This window comes from Schistocerca cancellata, chromosome 7 (assembly GCF_023864275.1).
Source record: "Schistocerca cancellata isolate TAMUIC-IGC-003103 chromosome 7, iqSchCanc2.1, whole genome shotgun sequence".
Lineage (NCBI taxonomy): Eukaryota > Metazoa > Arthropoda > Insecta > Orthoptera > Acrididae > Schistocerca > Schistocerca cancellata.
Genome location: NC_064632.1, coordinates 529,995,271 through 530,009,044, shown reverse-complemented (window position 1 = coordinate 530,009,044; position 13,774 = coordinate 529,995,271). Strand labels below are relative to the sequence as shown.

The following is a 13,774-nucleotide window of genomic DNA, read 5'->3' as shown; positions in this document are numbered from 1 at the left end:
CCATTTCATAGTTTATCCCTGCTTTTGTTCCATGATTGCAAACAGTTTGCTGTTAGCACTAAAGTATGGTTAACTGTGCTGATTTGTTTGTTCATATATTCTTTACCAAAATTTTTAGGAATTAGGCATAAAACTAATTTTTCGTGTTATGAAGATGAACACTTAGTAAGATATTATTGATGTTTTTAAGAATGTTGTCATATATGTTTTTAGTATCATTGAACTGACATTGATATAACAGTATCACTTGCAGTCAGGCCTTCTGTTAACCATATGAGACATAGTGGTTTCTGCCTCAAACCAGAAACCACTGAGGCTAAAAGTGTTTATATTTTTTATTAAAAAATTTTGCAGAGGGGAGCATTGGCTTGATAATAGTTTGAATGTCATACTTTGATTAGATTTTTCACCAGTATGTTTCTGCAGCACCTGCCCTTACTTTAGCTCACTATTAGATCTTCCAGTTTCTGTACTGTATTTCTTGATGTGCAACTCAGTTTTACATGTTTAGATGCTTTGTAGTCCGGAACGCTGTTGGTATCTTTAACAACAGTTTCTTGTGTTGTTCTGTTTTTGCTGGTTTGCATGTAAACATTGTCTTAAATTAACTTCCTTAAGTAATGTTTCATTACATTTATTCTGACGTTTATGTTGAATGTATTTAAATATAATGTACTGAAGATTTTGCTATGACTGTAATTTACAGAATTTTTGAAAGTAATAAAGGGTGTAGTCTGTATTTGATATGATAGCTGTTCTTGCAATGTGTTCATTTGTACTAGTTTTGAAGCCTTTTTTTCTCCTTAGTGTGACTGATTTAGGATTAATATTGCCACTCTATAAAATACTTCTTTTGTGCATTGATTTTTGACAGTTTTAGCTGGATTGTTACAAATTAGCATAGGCATTCGCGTTTTGAAATCGGTATGTTAGCAGAGTAGGAAGTTATGAACATACGTAATGAAAATATAATACATTAATTAACAGAACATGCCAGAAATCACCCATGTTTATGTGAATGTTGTCGGTCTGTTATCATAAAATTGCTGACTCCAAACAGATTTGTTTGGATACTCTGTAGTAATTGTTTTGCCCTACTGGGTGTCGCAGTTCTGTTCCAGATAGTGTTTGGAGTTAACTCAGATGTTTGATACCACTCATTGGCATTGACATAGTGATGTTTCTTCTGGAAAACCTGAAATTCTCAGGGAATTAAATTTTACCCGGAAAAAATCAGGGAAATCTCGGGGAATTTCAGGAGTTTCATAAGGTCTCAAGGAATGCAACATTTTAACCTAGCACTGAAACTGAATTTTATTGAGTTTTATAAATCAAAAATTTTAAAATATGTAATACTGCAAAGTGCATTAATTACATGAATATTATTACATATTAATTAATGATGCTTAAAAACTGCAGTTGAACTACTGCTTATGGCTGGCATATAGCTCAGCTGAGAGGAAATAAGTCATTGTGGTATGCTGCCCCCCTCTGCTCTCGCTATTAATTTATCAGGAGCTTCTTTACTCTGTCTTTCTCCTCCTCACGCCTTTTTTAAGACATTTTTTCCCCAAGTTTGAGTAGCCATCCTGCATTGAGCCATGATGTCACTTGTTTGCAATATTAAGTCAATAAGTATCCAGAGATTAAATATTGTCTATAGGCCCATGCCAAACAATACTTCAAATTGTACTATGTTTGCCAAATATTTGACAGTGTACAGTACCATTTGATGTGTTTCTCAAGTTTAGAGTGAGTTTGTCAGAAGTTTTCACTGATGGGAATATTTGACAAGGTGGTCAACATTTTTTATGTTGATACTTTGCTGGATATATTTGGTGAAAAATAGTTTTATTACAATTTATCTTACTGTATAATGAGTTTCCACAACTATGGAAGCTGAAATCGTGGTTAAAAATAAATTAGCAGTGACAGTTACCAAAATGGTAGAGTTGTCACATCTTTCCCAGCATACATTACACAGGTAGAAATTTATAAAAGAATAAGTATTCTACACGCAGCATACAAGGAGGAGTGCAATAAAATAAAACATATGAGCACTTCGGTTCTTCCACGGATGATGTAAGCTATATGCCCCTGGATGATGTAAGCTATATGCCCTCACAGTCATAATATTTCAATGAATTGTTAGAGGAGAATAAATTTTCGCTGAGGGTACTTTGTCACTCAGAGGACAAAATTACCTCTTAAATAAGATATTAAATGTTTCACTGTCCATTCACAGGAAGCTGATGTAATAATCAGATTTTCTGTGTAACATTCTCTTAAACAGGTTGTAATGTATATATTTTTCTCTCATTCTAAATCATTCCCAGGAACAGATCCTTGTTTTGTTTCTTCTTCTTCTTCTTCTTCTTCTTCTTCTTGTTGAATACTTACAGTTCCAAAGTCAATTTTAGAAATGCTTTAAGTGTATTTTTAGCCTTTCTTACTAGAATCAAAATATAGCATGCATGAATACTGTTTACTTCAAAAGTGAGTTTAAATTGACATACTTTGTTGGTATGTGTACACTGTATGTGCTTGACAAAAAAGCTCAGTCATTTACAAGGGTGTAGTGCTAGTCTTAGTAACTGGAGAACACTAAGATTGGAATTCATGTGAACTGTGAATTGTAAGTGCAATTTAATTTTATATTGAATAGTAGCTTAACAATTTTATTTTTTGAAATGAAATTTTTGTTCATGTGGTAATTACATTTGGTGATCAGATGTTCTGTTGTCTTAGTTGTATTTATTGTATCCCTTCTTTTATTTCTAGGTAAATTCTCTTGTTTTTAATAAGGTATATGGTCTATGGTATAAGGATTGTTTGGTTTAGTTTACTTGTAATCTTGCTGTGTTATTTTTTGCAACAGAGATTCAAAATTAACCTTCAGTAGTTCAGTTTTATGGGCTGAGATAGGGTGTGTTGTATAAACTACTAAATTTTTGCAACTGTTTGGTGTTGTTAAGGGATACTGTAAATATCACATGTATGAGAATAATAAGAGATTTACAAAGAGGCTATGCTGTCACTCTTCCAATGGCTACATGTGGTAGTGTTGCCAGGATAATTTGCAGCAGTCTGTCAGATGCCGAACATGGTTTGACAGCTTGAGACTGTCTTTGTTATAGTTCTGCTGACATACTATTTTTGTTAACGGCTCTCATTCAAATACACCATGCATGAAACTGATGGTTCTGAAAGTAGGGTAATTGATTTTTTTTTTTTTTTTGTAAAAGGATGTGGGCGAATCTATTAAGTAGAGGTGATCATCAGGAGGGTTAAGGGTGATAATGGAAGTAGATAAGTCGTGCTTTGGTAAGAGGAAGAGTGGTGGAAGCCGTAAAAGATGTTGGTTTTGGGTTTTTGGAGCCGTTGTTTCTGACGGGGATTCTGATGTTCATTGGATGGTTCTTGCAGCAAGCATATTCTGAAGTCATTAACAGCAGAATAGGCTGTGTAACAGAGGGGTGTACTATTATGTTAGACGGGTTTGCTTTATATAAGGAGTTGGGCAACAGGTGAAATAATCACCTTTTTGTGAGCCATAATAATGAATTTAAAGACTGAGACTGGGACCTGTGCTAATACTATTGTGCGATTTGGGGGGAGGGGGTGTCATCAAATTTGTTATGGTGGTGATAGGTGCTATTCTGTCTTACAAGCTCATCTTGGTGGGTATTGCTGGTGGTAAAAGTGTACTGCAGATACGTATTTTTCAGGTATTTGTGTAGTTAATGGACAAGTTGTACAGGCTCTGGCTTGTGAGTTAAATAGGAGTGGGTGGCAGGTGTTTTGTTGTTTGTTTCTATTTGGTAGGATGGGGTATGGGTTAAGTTGGGTGGTAGTGTTTTTTTGTTTGTTTTTTAAATGGAAAGGGTGAGGTTTGGAATGAGTTTCTTTCATGTATTGCATAGTTTTCTGTTGACTATGGTATGTGTTCTTATTGCTTCTGTGTTTTTAAATTGGTTGGTGAATTTTGTTATTTTATTATTGTTCACACCATTTTTTTCATTATGTTTTGTGCTATCTGTGTTTGAGTTGGACCTCTGATGAAGAATTTGGTGTCTGGTAAATTTGATTCTTGGTTTTGTTGAAGTTGTTTTTGTTGTGAGAGTTTTGGTCTCTCTGTACCAGTATTTAAAGTTGAATTATATAGGTCAACAGGCACGTCAATACTGCCTGTTGCCAATTTTCATTGTTTTTCACTATGTTTGTCAGTCTTGACTTTTGATTTTGTTTGTAGTGTGATCTGTTTCACGGTTTTAAGTTGAGCAGTGTAGCTCATCGAATGTTGGTAGCAGTTATAGTTTATTATATCTCATTGCACAGTTTCTGCATTTTTGAAATTATCGTTTTATCACGTTTCTGTTGTTGCATTTTGTCTGTCTCTGGTGTTGTGATTTTGTGGATATTATGTCAGGTCTCAATTTGTCTTAGCACAGAACCCTATTTTCCTGTGATAGTTTCATTAGCTTCAGTGATTATTATGAAGAACTTGTACCATTCTATATTTGTTTATATTTGTGCACTATGGAAAGGTTTAAGGTTACTGTTGCCATTTTGAAATAGTGTTTGTGTTGCATCTTGGGGCTTGGTATGACATCATTGGGCAAAGCCGATGTATGGTATCAAACCCTCTAGTTTATCTGTGTTCCCCTGGAGTAAAGTAAGTATATTACTCGGGTGTATGTTGTTAGTAAGAGTACATCAGTATACAGTATTTTGGCAGTACATCAGTATACAGTATTTTGGCTATGTATATCTTCCAAATCCTTGTAGCCTTTATACACAGTCAAACATGTTAGTGCTGCCTATGTCTCTTCCATAAACTAAAAGTAAAAATTCAAACGCCATTCAGTACTGTTCAAAATGTAATTTCTGTATATCCCGCTTAAATTGAAATTAGTCTGTTTTGCGGTCCTTCCTGAACAGCAGTAAGTATTTACCTTGCAGTAAATAGGTGTTCAGTTAATTGTTCAGTTCAGACCATGTGCTGCTGCACAAGATTTGGCCTGACAGAACAGTATTAACACTAGGATGTCATGTGTAGTTAGGAGAGTTTTTTTGACAATATGTTTATGGTTCAGATAATTATTGAATTGTTACAGATAAAACTATGGAAATTGTAACTTCACTGAGGAATTTGGGTGATGGGAGACACTACTGAAGAAGCAGAGAAAATAAAGGGGCATTACTCGGCATGACTCAGCAGGCCCTCTGTCATCAGGGATTTTGCCATAAGTGACAGTCAGCATCTAACAATGAAGTGTTGACGGTGTGTGCTGATTCTGATCATACAGAGTGTAAGAATTAACTTGATTTGTCCTCAATTCAAATCATGGTCGATAGTACTACTAGGGAAATGTGCCACATAAAAATGAGTACGTCTTATGGCAGTGTGAAAATCTGACAGTTGTTAATAAAGAAAGTAAATATTTGTTTATTTTTCTTCCTACCTTTATCATAACAAGCTTTCCCTGATATATTTGAAATATTCAGTTCATTATTTCAGTATCAAATGGACTAAGTGAGTTTGCTTCTGTTTGTAATTAAAGTATCAGTATATCCTGAAGTCGATATAAAAGTGAATTTGTAAACACTACAGAAGTGAGCTGCTAAATTTGTTATCTGTGGGTTTCATCAACAGGTGAGTAGTACGGAGATGCTTCATGAAATCGAATGTGAATCCTTGGAGAGTAGACAATATCCTTTTCATGGAACACTGTTGAGAAAATTTAGAGAACCAGCATTTGAAGCTGACTGCAAACTACTCTTCTGCTGCAAATGATAAATGATACATGTCATATAAAGATCACAAATGTAAGAGGAGTTCGGGCCCATGTAGAGGTATGTAGGCAGCTATTTTCCCCTCTCACTGTTTGCTATTGGAAAATGAAAGGAGATGAGGTGTGGTACAAGGTACCCCTGCTGTGCACCTATGGTGGCTTGCAAAGCATGTATGCAGACGTGCATTCAGTATTGTAGTCATCAGTAGATCTATTTGCTACTGCAATCTTTACAATTGCATTTTTCCATATTTATTACTCAGTTGTAGCAAAAATGCAGTAAGAAAAAACTGTTGAATTAGAATTGTTTTTAAAGTTAAAATATTTCCTGGGATTTATCTTCTCTAATTTTCCAGATTTAACTAGTTTGTAGGGAATCTGAGCATGAGGTAAAGACATTTGTAACACTATTCACAGACTGAAAGTACTACCAAAGGGTGCCGATTTCATTATGAGGGATTGTCCTGTATCACTTGCTTCCTGCAATGAAATGTATATATCAGAGTCTTAATTCATTGAAAAGAAATTTCTGTTTGTTTAACTTTTTTCTGAAACAGTCACTTTTTTAACTAGTTGTTTTGTAACACACAAATTATTTATTTTACAGGCCCAAAAATCTGCTTGAAGGGGACAATAAGAAGTATTAGAAGGGAAAACTAGATACTAGAAGAACAGAATTGATAAAAATTATTGTATCTAATGTTTTTAGTGTAAAAATACTGGTGAGTTACGAAATACAGAAAGGAAATGGTGCAAATCAATTGCATTTTAATTTTCTTTCGTCAGAACACATTTAAAATTGAATCACGATATTTTCTTGAATATGCTGGAGCCATGTTATAAATGACTCTGCATATACCCTGTATTATTTAAAATGTTTGTTGATAATATGTAGTACCACTAAAAATAATAAATATCCAGAAATATATTTTATATCCACTAGAAGTAACCCTGACAATTATTCATACACAAACCCATGACAGTGTCAAACTGTTAAAGCTTATGGTGTAGTTATAAGTAGTTGACTCAGAAAACTGATACATTTGATTACAAAGCACACTGCTAAGCAAGCTGTTATGTAAAAGATGCAATGTCTGGACAAGATACATTTGTATATGCAAGAAAGTGTTTCACTCAGCTAAATAAACATTACAACTGTTAAAAGACCTGGCTGCAGTATCTTTTGATCCTAACACATTTTTTAGTCTGTGTGGGAATGATGGCTTATATTTAAATATGTTAGGCTTGATGAGTCTTGAACTGTCTGTAGACAATTGTAAATTAATAAAGTGGAAGAAAAATTGAGGCTGATTGACCAAAAGCGCCAACTGAATATAAAAGAAGTATAATTTAAACATGTACCTGCAAATTACACAGAGGGGGAAAAATCTCAATGCATTGGGATATAATTGTAAACTCCAGAATTTCCAGATAATGTCATTGCTTTCTTCTTCAGCACAAATACTAGTTTGTTGCAGCTATCCATGAGTCAGTCTTGTGCAAGCCTCTCCATTTTGACATAACTGCTGCAACCTACGTCAGTTTGAATCTGCTTATTATAGTCAATCTTTGGCATACCTCTACAAATTTTATGCCATCTACAAATTTTACTAAAGTGATATTCCTTGATGCTTCGAGATGTATCCCACCGATTGACCCCTTCATTTAGTGAAATTACTCCATAAATTTCTTCACTTCCTAATTCAGTTCAGTATCACCTTCTTAGTTATCGATCTCTCCATATAATCTGGAGCACATTTTCATAATATAACATTTCAAAAGCTGTTTTCTTACTTAGTCCATAAACCAATGAACTTTCAGATTATGCGACCATTTATTTTATGTGCTTAAATGAATATGGGCATGATGAGACTGAATATCCATTTGGTTATGGTTATAGGCTGATTTGTAGCATAGGCCAATGGCTGGGTTACGTTGGAAGATGATAATTTGATTTGGTGTGTATATGTACTCACAATCACACACAGAACTCCATTGACAAAGATTCAGAAGTTGTTCAGGGGTGCTTTCCGAATATTGTGGTGTAAGGAACCTGTGGTCCCTGGCAGCTCATTATAGAATATCACATTTTGTTTGGTTTCTTATCCCAGTTATCTGTATTGCACTGACCATACCTGCACAGCAGTAAAAATGTCAACAATATGTGCTGTGTCCTGCCTGTAAACAAACTTTTTCCATTCACTCACGGTACTTGCTATTGACAACAGTAATGCCTAGTTTACGTCTCACCCTCGAGCTTGTATTCAGTACTGCTCAGTTCTGCCTTGGGTTTGCTTTTCTGGCAGTGTTAACTGTGTGCTAACAGTGATTCACAGCATTAGGAATGGTTTACTGGTGAAGAGCTAGCTAGTATGCACCTTGTGTATGGCTTAACTGAATGCTACATGGCACTGTGCTGAGGTGTTCCCACAGCAGTGGTACCACACCTACTTTTACATATGTCTTGTGGCTGTTTCATTACTCTGTATCTTGTGTTGTTTTGTACATTTTGGTTATTGCGTATTACAGACTTCTTAAGTCAGGCATGCTCTTCCAAAGAAATTAGTGTGATTGCAGTAAGAAACTGAATAAGTCATAACTACATTATTACTCTGTAATCAGCTGCCAGAGACCATGTGTCCTTTATATAAATATACATGGAGGATATCTCTGAACAACCTGTGAAAGTTTGTTTGTACTGCATTAATGGCAATTCACATACAGTTTTTCTACCTTGATAATATAATCACTAATGTTTAGAAAAGTCAGTATGAACTGGGGTTGTTAAATACATATTTTTTTGTCAAACCATAAAGGACACTAGAATGTGTTGCTGGACCAAACCAACAGCAATTGGCGCGTTAGGTTGTCAAAATTTGAGCTGATTGAAAGGCCCAATGTTACAAACATTCTCAGTTCGGGAGAGATCTGCTGACCTCGCTGGTCAGGGTAGCGTTTGGCAAGCATGAGAAAGCAGTAGATACTCGTGCTGTGTGTGGGCTGGCATTATCTTGGTGAAATGTAAGCCCAGGATTGTTTACCTTGAATGGCAACAAAACAGGGCATAGAACATCATTGATGTACCAATGTGATGTAAGAATGCTATGGATGACAACCAAAGGGGTCTCGGTAAGAAAAGAAATGGCTATCCAGACCATCACTCCTGGTTGTTGGGCTGTGTATTTGTAAAGGCCCATAATGATAACACAAATTTTACAGTACATTATTGCTGGTTTCAGCTACTGCCACTTTCAGATGCGTAAAAAAAAATAAATAAATAAATAAATAAATAAATAAATAAACAGCAATGGTGTAACCAGCTATGTTCAGTTAGCTGAAGGAAAATCATAGTGGTAATACGTAAGAAAAATAAAAACATTTACACAATTAACAGCCATGCATACCATAAAATGTTCTGATGTAGGTATCAGTTCAAAATCTGTACTTTGTGGATACACAGTAAGTACTGGTGATGGCGTATGTGCATCTGGTATTTATATAAATGAGGCCAGCAGAGAGCACTGTAGCTAGGGTGCAGGAGTAACCAGTATCCTAAATTTAATAATTAAAATTCAGTATGCATGGCCATTAATTAAGTTACTTCACATGCCAAAATGAGTGTCTGATGATAAAACATACTGACAAACAATATGTGGAATTATATCCATATTCAAAAAAATCCACATGAAAGGTGTAAAGAGTAATAATGGGAAGCTCTGAGCCTAGCAAAGTAAATATACTCAGCTGTGTAAAAGTCAGAATAAGAAATTTAAAAATAACATCACATCTATAAATGGAAGCCTTCCACCATGACAAAACAATTAAAAAATATGCACGATCATAAGGTAATTAACAAAACAAGCTATTAATGAAAATCTCAACAGTCAATAAGACATCCAGAGTGGGATTTCAATACAAAGTTCTTGCTTTTCTGTGGTGGAACTTGCTGAAGAAGGCGCAATCTCCTTGCTACCATTGGCTGGTGGATGTGACTACACTAAATTTGGCACGTGATGCGGCTCAGACTGATAAGTTTCCAAATACATCAAAATAAAGATGTCTGTGTATGTGTGGATGGATATGTGTGTGTGTGCGAGTGTATACCTGTCCTTTTTTCCCCCTAAGGTAAGTCTTTCCGCTCCCGGGATTGGAATGACTCCTTACCCTCTCCCTTAAAACCCATATCCTTTTGTCTTTCCTTCTCCTTCCCTCTTTCCTGACGAGGCAACCATTGGTTGCGAAAGCTAGAATTTTGTGTGTATGTTTGTGTTTGTTTGTGTGTCTATCGACCTGCCAGTGCTTTTGTTTGGTAAGTTTCATCATCTTTCTTTTTAGATATAAAATAAAGATTCAGGTTAAATTCATTCTATTCATTCCGCAGTAATTTCAGTTACCGTTTACTGACTACATAAATTTCCATTTCTTCAAGTAGGTTCAGTAATTGTCCCTTTGGGATCTTATGCAACACCTCAGTACTATTCTGTTTCCTGTCGCATGGTTTTTCCTTATAAAAATGTGTACTGACAGTGCTCTTCTATGTATGGTCTCTAAAATGAGTCTTGAAATTCCTTCCCATCTGACCAATATATAACTTTTTTCAGTCTCCCAGATTCTAAAAGTTATTGCCAATGCCAACTTTGTGGCATAGCCTAGAACCAATTGTACTATTTGTTTGAAATTCAATGTTTACTTTCATTTTACTGAAAGCCTGCACAGTTGTGTAGGAAAATGCACCACTGTATGACATTGCAACAAACTTCTTGCCTTCTGGATTTATTGCCTCCGCCTTGTCACATATTTTTAACTTTAGTTTATTATAAAGGTTCATTACATAAAGGTCCTTTTACCCGTTTGCACTGGCTACTTGTTTAATCACATTTAATTCTTCCACTTTGTCATTAGGGGTGAGCAGTAGTTTTAGCATTGCGTTTATCATGGCCCTCAAGTATGCTCATATATGCTTCTTAGTCTGATTGGAGTTTGCATTTATAATCATGTCAGTAGCAGTCATCTTCCTAAATGTGCTAATTTTGTGTGTTCCATCTCTCAGTTAACCTAAGGTCAAAAAACTTATTCATCATCCTCCTTCCAGTTCCACTGTAAACTTAATTTTTTCGTGCATGCTACTGTACAAAGATGATGAAAATTAAATACATGAGATAGCCGAAAGAATGAGTGGGATGCACAAAAAAATAAAGTTGACCATGGAACTGGAAGGAGGATGACGTGTAAGATTTCACTAGTAAACAGCCATTTTGCATCTGGGATGTGTGATACATCAGCTAGTATTATTTTGGTGTGTAGAATACAAATATACCTCTCAAAGTGTTCTAGCATGTGCCATTTTTCAGTTTTCAAAGGCTTTTTAGTTTTCGTATTCAGTGTTTCGCTTTTTGCTGTTCTTCTGTTTTGATGTTTGTTTTTGATTTGCAGAGGAGAGCTAGAAGATCTACAAATCATCAGTAAATGGTTGGTATGATAATTCAGTGGTGTGAAATAGATCCTCAGTGTGTGTTTCCTGTGAAAGATAGTGCAAACTTTTTGTGTTTAAGACTTACACTAAGAAAAATGACAACTAGTAAATCTCACTGCTGTCCAAGCCACCCCGACAACTTTTGTTCTGTGTGTGGGAAATTCACTCAAAAAGCCCAAAGAAAACCAATAACTGATTTGGTTTAGAAGGCATATAAATTATGATTGTCCTGTTGGTGATCAAGATAAAAATTTTGCACCTCATATTGCCTGCATAACCTGTACTACAACCTTAACCAAATGGTTAAAAGGGAAACTCCGAGCCATACCATTCGCTGTTCCAATGGTGTGGTGTGAGCCTAAAGTTCATTATTCGGACTGTTACTTCTGTATTACAAATATTTTTGGACATTCAAGCAAAACTAGATATAAAATAAAGTATCCAAATGTATCTTCAGTGCATTTGCCTGTGCCCCATGATGAGGGGTTGTCTGTTCCTGTCTGCAAGTTGAAAGCCACAGAACCAGACACCATGTCAAGTGAGTCAGCAAATGTTGAACATACAGAAGAGCACTGCCCTCAATATCATGACACTTCACCTCAGCTCGTTACTCAAAAGGAATTGAACGATTCGGTTCGCAATCTACAACTTTCGAAACCATAGGCTGAACACTTGGAGTCGAGACTGCAACAGCGGAACCTTCTAGCTCCAGGGATAAAAATTTCCTGTTTCAGATCAAGAGGTGCTTCCTTCGCTCAGTATTTCGATATGCAAAATTCAGTGTGTGTATGTAGAAATGTCAATGGTCTGATGATGCAGCTAGGTGTACAACATAATCCTCAGGAGTGGCGACTATTCATTGATTCCAGTAAAACCAGCTTGAAAGCAGTACTACTGCATAACGGCAATGCATTTCCATCGGTAACTTTGGCTTATGCAGCAGACATGAAAGAAACTTATGAAACCATGGCTTTGCTGCTAGAGGCAATCAAATACAAGTATCATGAATGGCAGCTTTGCTGTGCCCCCCCAGGGGGTCCACAACTCTTTTGTGGATATGTGCATAGTGAGCATGGGACCCCGAGCTAATGCGACCTTCCTTCCTTTCCGGGCTGCATACCTTCCCTTTCCGCATCCTTCCCAATCCCCCCAACTCACCTCCGCCTCTTACCTTCCCTTTCTCCCCCTCTGGGAGTATGTTTTGTGCCTACGTCCGGAGGCGGACGCTCGAAAATGTAACACATTCCTTGCTTTCTCTACTTGCAAGTCTTCGTCCTTCCTTTGTCCTTCTCTTTTCCTTACCTCTTCTCTTTGCCCTTTTCTCCGCTGCGGCGTTTGAGACCTCTCTTCTTCCCTTTCTCTTTGTTTTTTCCCTTTCTGTTTTTTCCTCCCTGTGCGTGTCTGAAGGCCAACCCACGCATTTCCATGCGTAGCCGGTGATGGGGTAACGCGTAATTCCCCGCCCCGGGTAGACAGGTAGGACACGTACGTACCCCCTGGTAAGGGCCAGGCCCAGGGAGGGGTGATTACCCGAGCTGATACCTTCCGAAAGTGCCGATTGGTCCCTCCATCCGTTTCTCGGGAGGTGTGACCTGAGGTGTGAACAATCAGCTAAGGCGGGAGTGCCCTCAGACAGGGCCCCCACAAGGAAGGAGCGCGCCATCGGAGACGCCGGTAATCATGGGGCATACTTTCGCAATGGTTTCCTCATCTTCTACTATGTCTGCTCACAAGCGTAAGTTCAATGAGTCTCAGCCACAGACAGTCCTTCCATTGTTGCCACAGTTCCTTGTTGTTTCTCGTTCTGACGAAGGTCACGACTTCTCCACGGTCAACCCTTTCATTATTCAGAAAGGTGTCGACGCAGTTGCAGATCCTGTAAAGTCTTGTTCCAGATTACGAAATGGCATCTTGTTAGAAACAATCAGTGCCCTCCAGGCACAAAAATTGCTGCGTACTTCACTGGTACACACCTTCCCTGTCCGGGTGGAAGCGCACCGCACTTTAAATTCCTCACATGGTGTCGTTAATACACGCTCCCTCGATGGATTGTCCGACGAGGAAATTAAACACTACCTGTCTGACCAGGGTGTAACGGCTGTTCATAGTCATGAAAAGGATTGACACGAACGTCATTCCAACCCGTACTTTCTTCTTGACATTTGACAAAGTTCAACTCCCATCGAAAATCAAAGCAGGCTATGAGATAATTTCTGTTCGCCCTTACATCGCAAATCCTATGCGATGCTTTCGGTGTCAGCGGTTCAATCACACCAGCCAGTCCTGTTCCAATCTGGCCAAATGCATTACGTGTGGCAAGGATGCCCATGAGGGTGCTTGTCCACCTCCATCCCCTCATTGCATCAACTGTATGGGTGACCACGCTGCTTCCTCTCGAGTTTGCTCAATTTTTAAAGACAAAAAGCTCATTCAGGAAATCAGAGTGAAGGAAAAGGTGTCGACCTTTGCTGCTCGAAAATTACTCGCCAGTCGAAAGCCCACTGTG

General features: G+C 37.4%; 1 long non-coding RNA gene across 1 annotated transcript; it reads left to right on the top strand.

The window, feature by feature from the left end:
* The first annotated feature begins 5,176 nt into the window (after positions 1-5,176).
* Positions 5,177-5,828, top strand: LOC126092517 (uncharacterized). Its single transcript, XR_007521348.1, has 2 exons — positions 5,177-5,312; positions 5,657-5,828. It is a non-coding gene; the product is annotated as an uncharacterized LOC126092517 (long non-coding RNA).
* The last annotated feature ends 7,946 nt before the right edge of the window (positions 5,829-13,774 follow it).